Source organism: Malurus melanocephalus, unplaced genomic scaffold (assembly GCF_030028575.1).
Source record: "Malurus melanocephalus ecotype Western Australia unplaced genomic scaffold, MMel_1.1 scaffold_22, whole genome shotgun sequence".
Classification (NCBI taxonomy): Eukaryota; Metazoa; Chordata; class Aves; order Passeriformes; family Maluridae; genus Malurus; species Malurus melanocephalus.
In genome coordinates, this window is record NW_026623254.1 from 1,393,895 (window position 1) to 1,410,614 (window position 16,720).

General features: G+C 39.6%; 1 long non-coding RNA gene across 1 annotated transcript in view; it reads right to left on the reverse strand.

Annotated features, from left to right (window-relative positions):
* Positions 1-16,720, reverse strand: part of LOC130588972 (uncharacterized) — a 69,058-nt gene that overhangs the window by 18,137 nt on the left and 34,201 nt on the right. Inside the window, exon 2 of the long non-coding RNA XR_008967043.1 lies at positions 13,198-13,282. This is a non-coding gene — a long non-coding RNA (uncharacterized LOC130588972). The remainder of the gene's footprint in view (positions 1-13,197; positions 13,283-16,720) is intronic.

Below are 16,720 nucleotides of genomic sequence, written 5' to 3' on the forward strand. Positions count from 1 at the left end.
AGAAAACACTTATAAATAAATCATACGTGTCTCCTTCACAAATATTAATTTTTATCTGCAATTAGTGGTAAACCCAAGCTTCCTTTCATACAGTAATCAAAGACAGTGCCATTTACCCTATGAAACTGGTTATTCTTTCAAACCCATAAATTTCTTTCTAGAACTCCATAATTTGAAGAAAGCTCTGTGAACCCAGCTAAACTAACCATTAAATATGCAGGATCCAACATATGAACCAAAGGCTGCCTGAGACAAACTTCAGGGTGAATCACTGTACAACTGTACAACCCACCCAAACCTAAGAGCATGGCAACATGACGTGCTGAAACCTGCTTCATGCTGCTTCCCACTGAGACACRTTACCAAATCTATTTGCTAGTTCCAACATGAGAGGTGGAAAAACTCTGGAACAGTCAGAGGATAACTTCAATYCTCAAAGATGCAATCCAGCTATTTGCCAAGCATTCAGCCTTGTGGACGTTTTCTGACTGGCCATGTGTTGTAGCTTTTACTTTATCCATAGCAGGAAAATGCTATGGCACATCTACAGGAGCCATGACATTCAARCCTAATGGCAGCCTTACTTAAATATCATTAAATAACTCATCTTGTTATTCCTAGCAGCATCACTACAGCAGAACACTGGCACCATTCCCAGCAGGATGAAAAGAATTACTTATGTTAACACTGATTTAACAGATACACCTAGAAACTTCAAGACTGTAAGTTACCAAACAGGGACAGTACTACTGGAGGTCTCGTTGTTATCACTCATAAGGTATGTAAAATTATTCTTCCTTTTCCCATTTTTGCATATGTATTTTAGTCATCAAAACTAGTATTTCAGAGGTATATGTTAGATAATGAAAAATAACACAAGAAATACACTGTGGATGCCATTCAAGAATTTAATGGATGTTTACAGCGATTCAACAGCAGAGATGGAAGTTGCATTCATGCAACATGACAACTGTGACCTGTTAATTTCCTTCATTACTCCCTTTTTCTCCAAAGGTCACTAGTTCACCTGCCATTTTAAGGACAACCAAAGCAGTTTGGGTTCATAACCGGATGACCACTTAGATCTAGGCTGAGGTTTCACACTCGCTGGGTTTGTGCACAAACCACCCACCAAAGCCTGAACATCTGTGACCATATTTTTGCCCTATTAGCTGACGGCATTGACACCTGCATCACACTTTTGTAGCAGCTTTGTGAAGGCTTTGGGAGCAAAGGCAATAGCTAACCCCCAGCAATCCTGCCAGGAGGAAGAGAATCTGTCAGCTGGCTTGCTAGCAACAGGAATCAGCAGTGAGGATTTGTATCACAGACACATTACACCATCCAAYGGTTTCTTATCAATTATCATGAACTCTCATGGACAATTTATCACTGAGCCATGACCTACTGATGAGATAGAGTCTTCAGTTGCCATAGTTTTATTTAAATGTTTCTCAAATATACATTACGGCCTTTGTAACAGAGATGAACTCTTAAAAGARAAGTGACAACACTAACATTCCTGAGCCTCAGGGAAATGACCAAACCCAATTTTTTTTTTTCTTAAATCCAGAAAAAAATGTTTCAGTTCCCTAGGTTTGGATCAGATCTCTATGGATCAGACATACTCTAACAATGGCCCAGAGGAAAGGGTGGGGAGGGAAAAGGAAAACACTTGATTTTTTTTACAGATCTACAAAAATAAGATATTACATTACTAAGTAAATTCTCAATGTTTACACTGCCGTTTCACTGTGAAGAGAAAAACAAATATCTACCTTTGTACAAGTGACTTATCAATATGCTTATTGTAACTCAGATCCTGGCTCAAAACATACTTGAAAGTCTATTTCATATTTCCATGAATTTCAATTAACATTTTGTAAATACAAAAACAATTTTATAAACAATGCCTAGCAGTCACCTAAGGTCTACATACCCACCACAGTACCATGCACAAGATATTCCTAGGTTCAGCTAGAAAACTTTCARCAGTTTCAAAAGGAAGGCAAGGTGGTGAGCTTAAAAACGTATGTCCTTATCCATGCAGTGCATGGGAAAGTTTGAAACAGGAGGTATTTCCTTTTCCTAGCATTGTGAAAACCTGAAGTGTATCAGTTATCACCCTAAGAGGTAAGCTTGGATATTCCTGAAGGTGAATGCTGTGGCTGGGTAATCACCAACACATTAAAGCCCATCCCTTTAGCAAGTCTCTTCCTAGAATATTGGCCAGATTCAGCTTTACCCACACAGAGCCCATAGTTACACCACTGATAACTGGCCCCATCCACCTGGACAAATAATGCAAAAAAYCCCCCTTGTATTCTTCACAGGATTAGAGCTTTTTCTCTGCTTCGTTAAAGTAACAGACACATTGTGAATTCTTAACATTACACTTCATTACACTAACTCCAATTTTTAATTTCCTTAGCCTTTTATTTCCAGAGCTGTTTTCTCTGCTGCACAGTTACACTGACAGGCACTTTTCCTTTTCCCCTCAGTTTTACAAAGTAGAAAAAGCTGGCTTGAACTGAATGAACTGCTCAGTAGCATTAAAGAACACTTAGAGGGACCTTTTCCTCTAAGTCTGCTGCTGTGAATTCAGCAYGCTCAAACCATGGCAAACAGGTGCTAGGAACTGACAATTTCTTTGCCACCAATGTAGATATTCTCAGTTTACTTCTTTATGGAATCTATAAGATGGATCTTCTTCATTAACAACCATCTGAGCATTTAGGAAATCTCTGGGAAGCTGAAGGAGATCAGGATGATTCTCCCTCTGCTACGGTAAATTTACTTCAAAGGCTCCAAAGTCTTTAAGTCGTGGTGTAACAAGGAGGATTAGAGAAGCAAGCACCTTGCTTGAAACTGTTCCTCTTATATGGAAGGAAGTGGCTTCCATTTTAATAACATGATATCTTCCACAGGACTCACTCTACTTTCAATAAAATATGTTTGTTCTGTCATGGCATTACCTCTTCTTTCTCAAGATTTCTAAAACTAGATATTAAAAATTAATATGAAGCACACCCATAGGTGTTGAAGAAACTTGGCTCTAGATATATGCGGCTCTCCCAATTGTTTCTCTAATTGCTGTTCCAAGCACTTGCAAAAACTTCACTGAAGCATTTCATGCATGCCTTTTCATTCCCCTCATTGTTCTAGGGCTTGCCYCCCCATTTCAGTGTTTTGTTTTTCAGCCTGACCTGTCCTGAGAAGCCAGAATGTGGCTGAATATATCAGGCAGCCCAATCCATTGAGCAGAGAGATCAATCACAATATTCATTGACAAGTATTTTGCTATTAATAGTTTAAAAACCCATGAAAATTAACAATTGAAAGTGGAGGGAATCCGGCTATTTTCAGCTTTGAGTATTCTCAGGTTGTGGATTAAATCTCTCCAAAAAATGACAGTGGTTTGGTAATTGCTTTTGCAAACACTAGATGATGTTTTGCTGAGGCAATAATTGACAGATCAAAGAAATGAGTCAAAAAATTAACAATCAGGGCTGGTGGCAAATCACACTGCAGCAACAATGTTGTGAGGTTGGAAACACAGCAGCTACAGCCAGCACTCCTTCCCTCTCGAGTACTGGTCAGTTCCTGGCTGGAATCACGGATATATCTGCAGGTACACATTGCTTCAGGAAATCAGAACAACTGGAAGAAGGCAACAAAAGTTTTCAGAGATCTAGGAAACATAGTCTCCATGGAGAAGTTGGAASGGTCTGGCTTGCCAAGACTAAAAACCAGTAATTCTTACACATATGTTAGCGAATTATAAACTCTGCACATCCCCTGAGGGCAGGACAAGATGCAATGTGCTTAAAATGGGGCAGTGGATCCTGATTTTCTCCCTTGACACTAGCAATTCCCCAATTAAGACCCTTGKGAAACTGTGCAAAGGGAAGGACAATCAAGCACTGTTACAGGTCAAGGGAGACAAATTGCACACGTCTGCATAGGACACTTCCAGAACAAAATACAGCACACAAAAATGATTTTAAATAGTAACCTCTGCTTTGGACCAGTCGAATGAACAGGATTAGTTGCCAACATTTTTTCCAATCTATCTTCTGTATTATTTAACATATTTTTAATTACTACCTGCCAGTTTCAGCCGAAGGACGGCTTGTGTGTCTTCAGCAAGAACAGCAGGAATCTGGAGCTCATGACAGGACCACAGAAAGGAGGAGGAAGTGCATGGTCATTACCTTCCCCACAAAAGCACTTGCAGACAAAGATTCCTAAGGCAAGGCAGCATATCCTCATAGCCAGAAGGTATCAAAAAATTGATGACAGATGTAACAAAACCAGAACTCAAGATACTTTGACTACGGACATTTTTAACCATATATAACAATGAAACCAACATACAAAACCCCAGTCTAAAGCCAGATTGGGATGGCTGTACAAGTATAATGAATTCAAGAGGGAGATGATTTTTTTTTTTTTGCCAAGCATACAGTTTTAAAGTCAATTAATTCCATTTCTTTTCCTGAAAGTAAAATAATCTGAATCTGAAGATTTGAAAAAATACAATGGACAGGTACCAGGTTTGACTTTCACTGAGTACCTACTTCCTGTCCTTGAAATTCTCTCCTTAACCACTATTGTTTTCACTCCAATTTCTCCACATATTTAATTTTGTTTACAAAATTTCTTTTCCCATTATTACAGAGCTGTTACTCTTGTTTGGATCACAAGCATAACATGAGTTGATAGCTGCTATRGCTGCCACTTTACCAGCATCAGCATTCTGTCTCCAAAAGTGGCTGTAAGATATTTGTAAGGACATGAAACAAATCCACAATTTACCTATTAAATAATGCAGTAACAAGGAGGATAAAACAGGAGAATTCATTTTTCTGAATCCCTCAGCATTCAGCATTCAGTCTGGAACATGACATGGACATACTTTTAACTTCACATGCACAATCTACACATATTATTAAGATTCATAAAGCAATCTTTTTTTTATATATCCAAGCTACTTAATCAAATTCTTGGCAAGGTGATTAAAATTCTGAAACAGGTAGGATAGGCAGTGGGGAGTGGGGAAGGGAAAACAGCAATAGGGAGATTTTTTTCTCCCCAAAACACAAGTAAATGCACTACTAACTCTTGAGCTCACTCTGCTGYGTGCCACAGGCATATGGAAGGAGGCATATAGAGAAAAAAGACATCCAAAGGAACACCATTATTCTGTCCCAAGGGCAACACAGGTGGACCATAATTGATCAATGCTGCCTTTTATACACATAAAATAGAAGGCCAGATCTCAGCTTTGTACTGCTGTCTTATRTCTAAGAAAACAAATCAGACCCAAAAATCTTTTACTAAGTTATTTAGAAGGTCATTAAAGACTTTAAAGTTTGGGTCCAAGCTGCAGTCAGTTCATCCAGACTCACGCCTGGGCTTGGGTTCTCTGTGAGTTTGGGTTCTCTGTAAAAACAGCCACCCTGTCCTTGCTGCTGTAACAGCTACATTCATTGTCAGAACCTAATGCAGTTCTGTCAGGTCAGTTTATTCCAMACTGGACAACTGAGATACAAAAAAACCAAGGCATCTTGCTGTGATCTTGCATCTTCCATTCCTGTATCTGCTCACACAGCTCAACCCAATCCTGGTGGTTTAGGATTMATCCAGGAAAGGTTCACATGCAGATACCAGTAATAAGTGAATTTTCTGTGGCAGAAAGAATTTCTGCTAAGGCTGATCAAAACCATCCAAAAGAGAGGCTGTACTTCCCACAAGTGCAGTGTGAGTCGTGTTTCTGTGCTGTGTTCCCCTGCCACAATCTCCCCTCTCACTGCTGAGGAGATGCTGTTCTCTGCTCCTGTCTGTGGTTCAAAMTATGTCTTAGTTTAGTCAAAGTTCTGTATAATCCTTTTTCTTCCATATTCTCTATAAGTGGTCATTTGGGGGTCGCTTGGTTGGGATGTTCTTCTGTTTGCACATTTTATGTGAAGTTGGACAGTGCAAAGAGGAGCCATTTAGATCCAAATCAGATGTCCTGTCTTCCTCTCAAACTTAAAGTTGGATCAGACTTCAGATGAAACAGTGCCAACATTTTCTAACTGCTCTCAGAAGATTTTAGCTGGAACATCATCTAGACAGTAGCAGTGGACAGGAAGTCCACCTAATGCCAAAATTCCATAGAAATGCTTCTTGCATCTACAGCCCTACAGCAGAGCTCCTTTCTGTATTGGATCTAAAATGGAAACCAGCAGAAATGTTTCCTTCTTCATTTCCCTTTAGCAGATTCAGTGCTGAGGCTGCATTTCCATTTATTTTGTTCCAATGTGATATGGGCTTGCAAACCCAAAAATCACCCAAAGTCACCCAAAAAAAAAGTCACCCAAAATCTTCTCCCTCCTACCCCAAGAGTTCATGCACCTTTGCATACKCTCCTTACCATTTTTAAACATTTCATATCTTCATCCATGGCTCCAGGGTGCAGAAAAGCCTTCATATGGGCAGTAACTTCCACAAAAGTGATTTTGCAACCTCCCAAACACCAAATTCTACAAGCAGCTATATGCAGTGGAAAGTTCAACTATCACTATAAAAGCTTTTTCCAACTGTTTATCCCCAGCCACCTCAGCGTATTCACTTTCAAATATAAACTTAGCTTACTAAAACTGTGGATGGCTTACTAAATCATGGATGGCCTTGTAAACTTCAGGGACCATCACTGCAATTCTCAGTTCACATGTGTAGTACAGGAACTGAAGAGACTGCCCATGAGTGAGCCTGGATTTCAGATACCTTACAATGCTCAGACCCCCTGACCAAGTGTATAACATTAATAAAGACCATACATTAACATCAACTGAATGTTTCTGCACTGAAAACTTCACCAGATTTGCATCATAAAAATGATAGGTAGAGTTGGAACAGTCTGTCTCCAGCTGCCTCTGCTTTGTGCAGCAGATGCAGGTTTTTTTTATCTGGTAAATCCCTATGCTGTGCCAGTGAGTGGATTTACCTGCCCAGATTCAGAACCATACTTAATGTGTCATAATTTACATGAGTTCAGAGTACAATATAATAATTATTAAAAATAATATTTTAGCCTCTCCATGCCCCAGTCCTAGTTCTACTACATTTTTTATGATATTGCATTCATTTTGTGCTGATATAAACATGCCTAAAGACAGGCCTACTTCCTTTTCAGTATTGTCAACCAAATGTATTCTTGCTTGTGCTAAAAACAAAAAATCAACAGCTGGGTGAAATGAAGCAAACTTGCACATGTTAAAACCATATTCTCTGTGAGTCTGCAGTGAACTTTASAGAGGTTACACTCAATATAAAGATCATAGATTTCATTTGATTTAGTTCTCCTTTTTTTTTTTTAGCAAATAAATCATTATACAAAACCAGATTTTTATTGACAGCCCTCCTTAATTTCCACAAGCCTGGACAGCATAAGTTTACAGGTCATGTAATGTGGTTTTCCTCAGCAATTTGCCCCAATATTTTACATTTCCACTTCTTCATATTTTCCGGATCATATACAAACTTGAACCAACCCACACAGCCTTACCAAATACAGCTGCTATAATGTTATTACCCACAGACATGAGGGTCAAACAGTCAAAGGACTTGAGTAAGATCATACACACCATCAGCAAAAAGCTGAAAGGTCAGAACTGACGTGATGATTACAGCTGTCCTGGCAACACGGTGCTGCCTCGAGCTACAAACCACAGGCATGGATTCAGCCATTTCTGCATCTCTGAAAAGTGCCATGAAGATTTGTAATCAAAAAAACTYAAATTTGGCCTTGTTTAATCCTGTTTATTTGTAGCAGATCAAATAATGCATGATGTGGTAGCAGAAACAGTCCATGCAACAYGAAATGAAACACACAGGGCAGAAAGGTAATATCCCTAACACAGCTCTGTGATGCTCACACCTGGAATGCTTTGTTCAGCTCTGGAGAATTCATTTCCTGAATGACAATAACAACCCAGAGGAAGAGCACAAGAGAGCCATAAAAGTGTTAAGCAAGCAGAGAAGGACTGAACTGACAATGGGATTAAAAGAGTTATGGATGCACCAACTAAATTTTAAGTAAGGGATGTGTCTGTAAGTATTAGAACAACATTAGCAAGAAGAAAGAGAAACAAAATTTTACAGGTATAGGRAGCTGTACCTGTAAAATTTTGAAAACATTTACTGATCCAAAAAGTAATTTCAATAGCAAAATGTACTAGAACGTAAGGCAGACCTGACAATATGCTTAACCATTGCTACAGCTTCTCAGTTTCTYATCCYTCCAAAACCTAAAAATTGTCAGTCAAACCCTGTAAACTTTCTATTTTGGAATTTCTCCAGTGGAATATTCTATCCCTTGTTGACCAAGTTTCAGATATCCTTKCCTCTGAAGCAGCACAGATGTCAGGCCCATTGCTCTTGCACCTCCCCCAGGTAGTTTGGCTCCATAAGCCAAACTCAAGCAAACCTTGAGAGTCACCAACTCATTTCTTTTGGCCTGCCCCTCTACTGGGGCTGCCATGCCTTGGGTAAGTTAATAAAGGGAATGGGAATGCTCACATCATAGCCAGTCAGACTCACTTCACTCTGTTTTTTCACCTGAATAGCAGCATAATATATAATTGGTGAACTTTTACTGGGATCTTATTTACAGAGTGATGAATATTTATGGATTRAAAACACAAGGGAACCACAAACTTTGTTATAAAAATGTCCTTTGTCTYGGGAAATGCTCTTTTTCTTCCCCTACCAAACTTTAATGACAATTTTTCAAGCATTCTATTTGTCCTACTCWATTAAACCTGCTAGTTTCTAAGGAAAGCAGTGGCTGTCTACTCTATAAAATACGAGCACAARCAATAAGTACATCGAAGGCCTATTGCTGGCTGGCCAATTTCCACGTATCCTAATATGGTTAAGAAAATGTTTGACTGGAGCCCAGAGCAGAGTGCCAAATTTAACAAGTCTGCAGCAAGCAGAGTGCCACWGAGCCCTCTGCTTAGGCTCACTGTGATTTCAGCCTGGTGCAGTGTCTGTTCCCATGAACTCAACCATAATTGTACTTGTGCCYGGTTACAAAGCCCAGAGCCCTTTGTTCCCCTGCCCTGCCAGGGGAGATTAACGCTCACTGCCCTACAAGGCTTGCAGAGATAGCAGCTCATGGGAGTGCTTCCCTTCTTGGGCTAAATATATTGAGGAAATCCTGGGTATCCCAMGGAAATAAAACAMMGTGCTCTGTGAGAGGCACTCTGGGTTTGTGTAAATAGCGGGGTTTTCAAGAGCTTCAATACAAGAACACACTTCCTTTATCTACTGATAATGCACACATAAGATATATGCACATATGATATAAAACCTATATAAAAGGCAGATATTTTCCTCACTCTTGCTACTACTGCCACTTATTAAACTTGTCAAGGTGCTGGATTAACTGCTCACCTGACTGATCCCACTGCAAAATAAACCTTGCCCATTTGTGTTATGTATTTGCATTTCAGTTTTCCAAATGTCACTGGGTAGCAAGTGGTTTAGGWTATTTGAAATAGCTAAGACAAAAAAGGGTGACAAAGGAAATGAATGACATTATCAAGGTCAGTCTTCAAGTCACACTTGAGTCTTCCCACTTATTCTTCTTTGTAAAGCCACCAAAATGATTGCAAAGTCTGATAACAGATTTGTCAACAGAAGCAAAAGGGATTATTGAGTTTATATCAATGAAACAACTCACTTTAGGCCTTAAAGGAACAATACCACCTTGATTATGCAAAAGGGTTAGCTGGCCTCTCCCAGATCATTTCCTATGAGATCATATGCAGACTTGGAAACAGAAGGGACTGGTTTCAGGAAGTTTGGAAGCCTTTTATGGATTACATTAACAAGGCACAGGCTGTTCCCTAAAACTGATTGTACATCAAATTCCATTGCAGCCACATGCCCTTGGTTGGAATGCTTTAGCATATATGATAGTACCAACAACCACCAAAAAAAGCAGCAATTCTGTCACTTAATCCCTGTCTCTCCCTCTTCTTTTTTTCCCTTTTTTTTTTTTTTTTTTTTTTTTTTTTTTTTTTTTGAGTGTTGGGTATTAATTGTAATTCTTTGGGGTACAGATAGCATACAAGAAGTTACAGAGGGAAATCTCTTGGGCTCTCTAAAATTTCAAGTATCCTAATATCCTACACAGCCTAGCTACAGCTTTTTACAGAGTTAAATACCTGTCTTACATTAGTAGAAATAACTGTTCAACTGCAAGATTTTGGAAYGATACCTAATAACTATTAGAAGTCAGTTTTACTTTTTTCTTCTCTGATAAGTACTAACAGACACATCTACACAAAACCACATCAGTGTCTGAAAAGTATTTTTTCTTGCTCTTTGAGGTCTCAGCTAATGTATTTACTACCAAACAATTTCCAGTCAGTTCAGTTACTGTACATTTACTCTTGATACAGAAAATTAGAAAGCACATCAGAAACTGCACTTGTTTTCCAAGAAATAATGCTGTGCATTTTCTTATTTTTTAGAATTTTCTGGCTAGGCATTTTTTTCCTGGGGATGCATATGGCTGAGTCTATAAAGACACCTCAGTGTGCYCCTGTTTGGAATGTCACAGCATTTATGGAGTCTCCAACCTTCAGGCTCTTTAGCAAGGCTTATGTCGCATTTGGGTTTCATGTTAACACTTTGGTGAAGCATAAATTGCACGCTGAACTTTGCAAGACCTGCACTGTGAGAGACTGAATTTCACTGTGGGAATTGGGTAACACTTACCTATTTATTAGCAATGGTATTGGSAGATTTAATTTTCAATGGAAAGTAACATGACATTTTCAAACAGCATCTCTCTAAGTTATAATCTTCTCTCCTATTCCCAGATGGAGGAAGAGAGGCATGGATAAATGAAATGCAGATCCCTGCTCAAGCCCAGCTGGTCAAGAGCAGCACCCAGTTAAGTGCTTTCCCCGTGGGGTTGCACTTTCTGCTGATGCCATGGCTGGAGCACCAAAACATTCAGCATGAACATTCCYCCCAGCATTAAACTGCCATCTCTTAGGTGAAATGAGACACATTTTTGTTCTTGTTGGGAGTGGAGATAAATAAGAGGCACCTGAGCCTGAGAGRAGTGAAAACCTCAAATTTACTGCCACTATTTGCCATTAGTTTAACAACAATGCTGTTCTCTGCGCCAAAGAGGATATAACAATTAAAAGACAGCCACTGCCTTTGCTTAGTTTGGGGAATAACTTCCCCTGATACAATCTCCCAGGAATCCATTCTTAGAGCCTTGCCCATCACTATTTATAACTGAGTAAATATAGAGGATTCACTCTTTTGCCCTGAAAAAACAAAACCTTTGGCCTTAACATTTCTTTGGAAAGTGTTTCGGAGAAGGCTGTTGCTCTGCAGCAATGTTTCCTTCCATTAAAATTCCCTCTTAAAATATATGACCCAAAGGAGGAACACTAGACCTCAAATATACCACAAATATGGACAAGTCTGCCTGCAGGCACTTGGAGGCTGGGAATTTGCCCAAAATATTATCCTTCAAGAATTAACCAACTCTGTCAGCATACTTAACAGCCTCAAAAAAATGTACTTTGACATGTCTTTGTCAGGACAGCTCACTAATTGAATATTGCACTATTTTTCACTGCTTAAGGTTTAATTATTCCCAAGGACTGAAACTGGAGCCTTTATAGATCTATGTGCTAATAAAATTGTGTTTGGRAGCCAATGCTGTCCAACAAATTCACTCATAGGTTTCTATTCTCCTGGCTTCAGCCCAACTCACTCTGCCTCTTCTTTCTCTCATCTTCTGACAGAATCTGTGATAACCACAGGCCAGAAGGGCAGGCAGGCTACAGCTGCACAAACTCAGTGTGTGCTCAGGACTCTGCTGGGCTTGGCCATTTGAACCTGTCTGTGAACACCCAYCATCCTAAAAGGTGAACGAGAAAAATGGTACAAAACTCAGAGATGAGCCTRCTACTCACTCACTAGAAGTGAAGGCAGACACAAGAGCCACCAGCTCTGCCACACACATGGCCATAACTTCTTGGGATGCTTGCAAAACCTCACCCCTTACAGGAAAATTCAAGATGAGATCTGTGATATTCCTTATCACAGACARTGGCAGTCACTCCAGATGTGCTCGACAAGCAAGGTAACCATTCAAAGCAAGTCCTTTCCTCACCTCCTCAACAAAGTTGGCTTCTTCACTCAAGTCTTAAATCCTTTTTGCTTTCCTTAGTTTTCACTACTATAACAATAGTATTACTATTTTATATAAGTGCTCCTTCCTTCTGAATCASTGAATTTGCCATGCATGACATCATAACCTCCACCTGTGTAGTCAGAATGATGGAGTTTCCTCACTTGGAGCAATTTGGGCTAAATAGCAATTATAAARCAAGTGCAGCCTGGGAACACTTATTATTATTATCATTGCTTAGCAAGTCTCCTATCAAGTGCTGAAGCAATGATCTTTTGAAAGGCAAATTTCTCCCACCTGGCAAGCAGAATTTTTTAAGTGTCCCTATCAAACTAAAGCCAGAACACCTGGGGAATAGAGAGTCATTGACTTGGCTGACATATTCAGCAACATTATTATCTTAATGATATATAATGGTCTCCATATTCATAACCTTTCACCAGGAGAAAGCCTGGTGTGGCTGTTGGGCTGACCTAAAGATCTTGGTCTGTAGCCCGTGTGTGCAAAGATGGCCACATGTAGGGTTAATGACAAAGACACAAGAGTTAGGCYTTCTCAAGGGAAAAACACCCCCTCCCCATTCAGGTAATTTCCAGGAACCAGGGGATTAATATGGAGCCACAACATGGAAAAAATTCTCTAGTGCTTTAGAGAGCTAAATTACTATGAACATACTACTTATAATCCTTAGCACAAAAAAACACATAGAAAAAAAAAGAAAAATCAAGGCGGAAAATTGCCAAATGTACAAGTAATTTCTGGCAACCAATTTGATCAAAAGACTACCACAAAGTGTCTTCCAAATCAGGCTGATCACTACCCCAAAACATCCTCCTTCTTTACAAGACTTTGAGTTTCAAAGGAAACTAAGATAGCACTAAAGTGCAGCTCATGATAGCAATCATCTCAACAGAACAAAAAAAAAATAGCTTTAAAAAAAAACAAACAAAAAACAAAAGCATAAAGAGCATGTGGCTCACCAGATATGATGCCCCTGAGCCTGGAAGGTGCTGCCTCTTCAGCTCCCAAGGAATCCTTTGAGTAACCCAATGGTTATCACAGGCACTGGAAAGATAGAAGTGTTTATGTGGGGGATGAAGAGGGCACCAAAGGCAGAAAACAACACAGATCTTGGTCCTTGCTGCAGTTGGTAGATACTATTGCACCAATTAAACTGACAGGCTGCTCCTTTACTCCTTTCCAGTGACAACTCTATGAGGAACAAACTCCCAAGCAAAAAAGGGCAAACTGCCCTTTTTCTATGTATGTGAAGTCCCATTAAGGGAAAAGAGTGGCTTCCACTTGCAAGGAAAACTGCTCCATTCACCTGATCCTGCTASCATGACTGTAACCCAATCACAGTGCAATGCAATCCTGAGAACAGCCTGGGAAGCATCAGCCAGAGAACTCAGAATTTTAATATCCAAACTGCACCGATTAATATGGAGCCAAACCTGATTATGCCCCAATTAATCACTTCAGAAAAAAAAAAAAGTCTGAGGGAATTCCCTATTTCTTTTGGCTGTAGACCAGCACAGTGTCTTAATTGCTGGCTGCCTCCAGTCAAAGATGCAAAAACAGTTGGCTATTTGTGCATAGCTGCTGGATTGCATTTACATGGRTTTCAGTGACAGGTTGTTTTTCTGCCTGTACATGTACTCAACTGCTTTGACTGCAGCAGTGACAGAACAGCCACCTTCAAGTAATAGCTGGGATAAATRATAACTTAAACAGCATGTGGTGAGAAAAAATTGCCTCTGGGCTATGCCTCAGGGGAGAACTGGAGGGAGTTCTTGGGAGAAGAGGCTCAGATCTCAAATCTGGAGTAACTGAAGGCAGCTGGGAAAGCTGCTCGGAGGCTCTGGTGACTTCTATCCACTCCATGTAAAGAGGCAGCAAAAAAGACAAAACTTTGAAATGTTCACATACTCGGAAGACAAAAGGCTGGTATTACAAGGCACAGAGAAATTTGCTTTATCAGTTAAACCAGGTGAAGAAAGATTCCATAAACAAGCTGGCTTGACAATCAGCTTTTAATTAGACAAATAGGRTTTACCTTCCCTGTTCTCCACCTAATCAACACAATTACCAGGTAGACTTAAGTGTATTAATTTGACACACCGGCTTGAGCAAGAGATTTGACTAAGCCCTGAAGAAACACATCATGGTTTTGTAAGTGACAGTACAATTTTACACCATTTCTTCTACATCCATAAGCAGCAAGTGTCAGGGGCAGGGAGGTTGCTTATCTTCGAGAATTTTGAGGTGTTTGTTTCAATTTTATGCTGCCAAGTGAGGTTTTTGAAGGAATTGTGTGATCGAACCAAGAGGGAGTGAAAGTCTCCTCCACCCGTGCAGAACAGTGTTCCATCATGGCTGAACACAGCTGGGACCCAAACAACAAGCACCTTTGCTGCTCCAGGAGCTACCAAGGCAGAAAGTCACAGAAATCCTTGGTAAAGGCAGAAAATCACAGTTGTGTCCAGCTAAAGTGGCAGTTCCTCAAGGAATCTCTGTTCTGGACCTTCCTAAGACTGTATCTCAGTAAATACTGAAGAATCCACTTTTTCCTGAGGTTTGCCAGATCCAGTGGACCTGGTGAACAGAATGCAGGCTCTCTTTGTGCAATGTGTAAGTCCAGGACTATCTCAGTTTTAAAAAAATTCCCATTAAAGTCAACTGCAGTTGCATGCTCTAATTCAGAGAAAACCCAGATTCTCCTTCCATCAATACAATGCAAATCTACTCCAATCACTAATAAAATCCAAGGACTGCCATGCCATTCAGGAGTCATGCAGATACATGAGGTGAGCCAGTTCTTTCAAGCAGAAACTCAGCTCTTACCCCTCTCTTACCCTGCATAACTCTCTATAACTGTTAAAAAAATGCCCCATCATTTATGTACAAAGAAGAAAATAAAAATTCTAAGGTACAATATGGTACAGTTAAACAGCTTTAAGTTGTGTAACTTCCTGACTGCTGAGATGTTTCAGAGATAAAGCTCCAAGGTGGACATTAGTTGCAATCAGAAGAACATCTTGTTTTCCTTCTAAGGGTTTCACTTAGCCTTGTTTCCTGTGATACCTTAGCACCAAGTTGTTCCTAAGTGCTCTCATTCACAGGGTACTTAAGCGTTCTCCTCACCACCCAAACAAGATTACTCACCTTCTTTAAATTAGGCACACGTTTKCTGAGGCAGAGCCAATACATACACACACACATATTCCTCACCAAGGACATGTTTTTCTTTCGTGGGCTGTTTTTACTCTGTAGTCCAAAGCACAGTACTTAAAAAAAACCCTAAAAATCTGAATTCATTTTGCCACATATCTTCAAGAATTCCTCACTGAAACAAAACTCACGAATATATTTCATACCATTTCCCACTCACGCCACTCTATGAATTTRTGATCTATCAAGTGAAATCTATCAATTGAAAAAAAGCTTCTATAAAACTAATCCATTTAGTTCATACTSAAGAAATCTCTGTATGATCCACTCAAAGAAAAGTTGAGACTTAATTATCCTTCTTAAAAGGAGGCCAAAGTGCAACACAAATGAACTTACTTTATTATTTACCTTATTATTTCTTCCATGTCCTATAAATCAYGTTATCATTATATTTACTTACATACTGATCAACTAATTACCAGGTGGGGGAAATTGAGGTTTGGGTACCAAACCCAAACAGTTGTGCAAATATAAACTTTCTTTTCCTTTCAAGGAGTCAGTGCTGTCTTTCGTAACTTTATAACTAGAGACAGCTACTTCTAAACAGAGAAGTAGATCTTTTAACATTTTATAAGCAAACTAAATCATGTTTTATATTGGTTCTTTTCCAATGTGAAATTCRTTCTTTGTAGGAAGGGGGAAATGATCATTTTCAGAAATGCCAGAGRGCAATTCTTGTGGCCCTGCTCCATGGTGTTAAGTCCAGGAAGATAGAAATGGTAGAGCCTGAATTAGCAAACAAAAGCAAGAGCACTGAGGGTTACCTATTTCCAATCTACTGGAAAGAACTTGATCCTCTTTTCCATAACCCAAAGAGACAAAATGCCTTATTTCATCACAGGATTCAGGAAATGGCAAGCCTTCTGAAGTTTTGTTTGACCAGAATGCTGAGGACAATTCTCCCCATTATGACACAAACATTTAAAAACCTACCGAACTCAAACCTGGATTTCTGATCATCTTTGGAGCCCTGGCTCAGGGCTATAAAAGCAGGAGGCATGAACATCAGCCAAAACACTCATTGAGACCCTGTCAGGTATGGCACTGATTCAGAGGAAAGTATTAGATGTGCTGAATTACCCTGCTTCCTAGAAATTCAGATTGCAGAACTTCCCAGGGATTACTTGGCCCGGTTTTATTCAGCCCCTAGGATTCAAAAGGCATTACAACCAGAGTGGGTCTGGGCTGCAGACATTTTAAAGGAAACAAATAACAAAAAACCCAAAAGTTTAAAAAAAAAAAMAAAMAACCTTCTGTGCTACCAGAAGCATC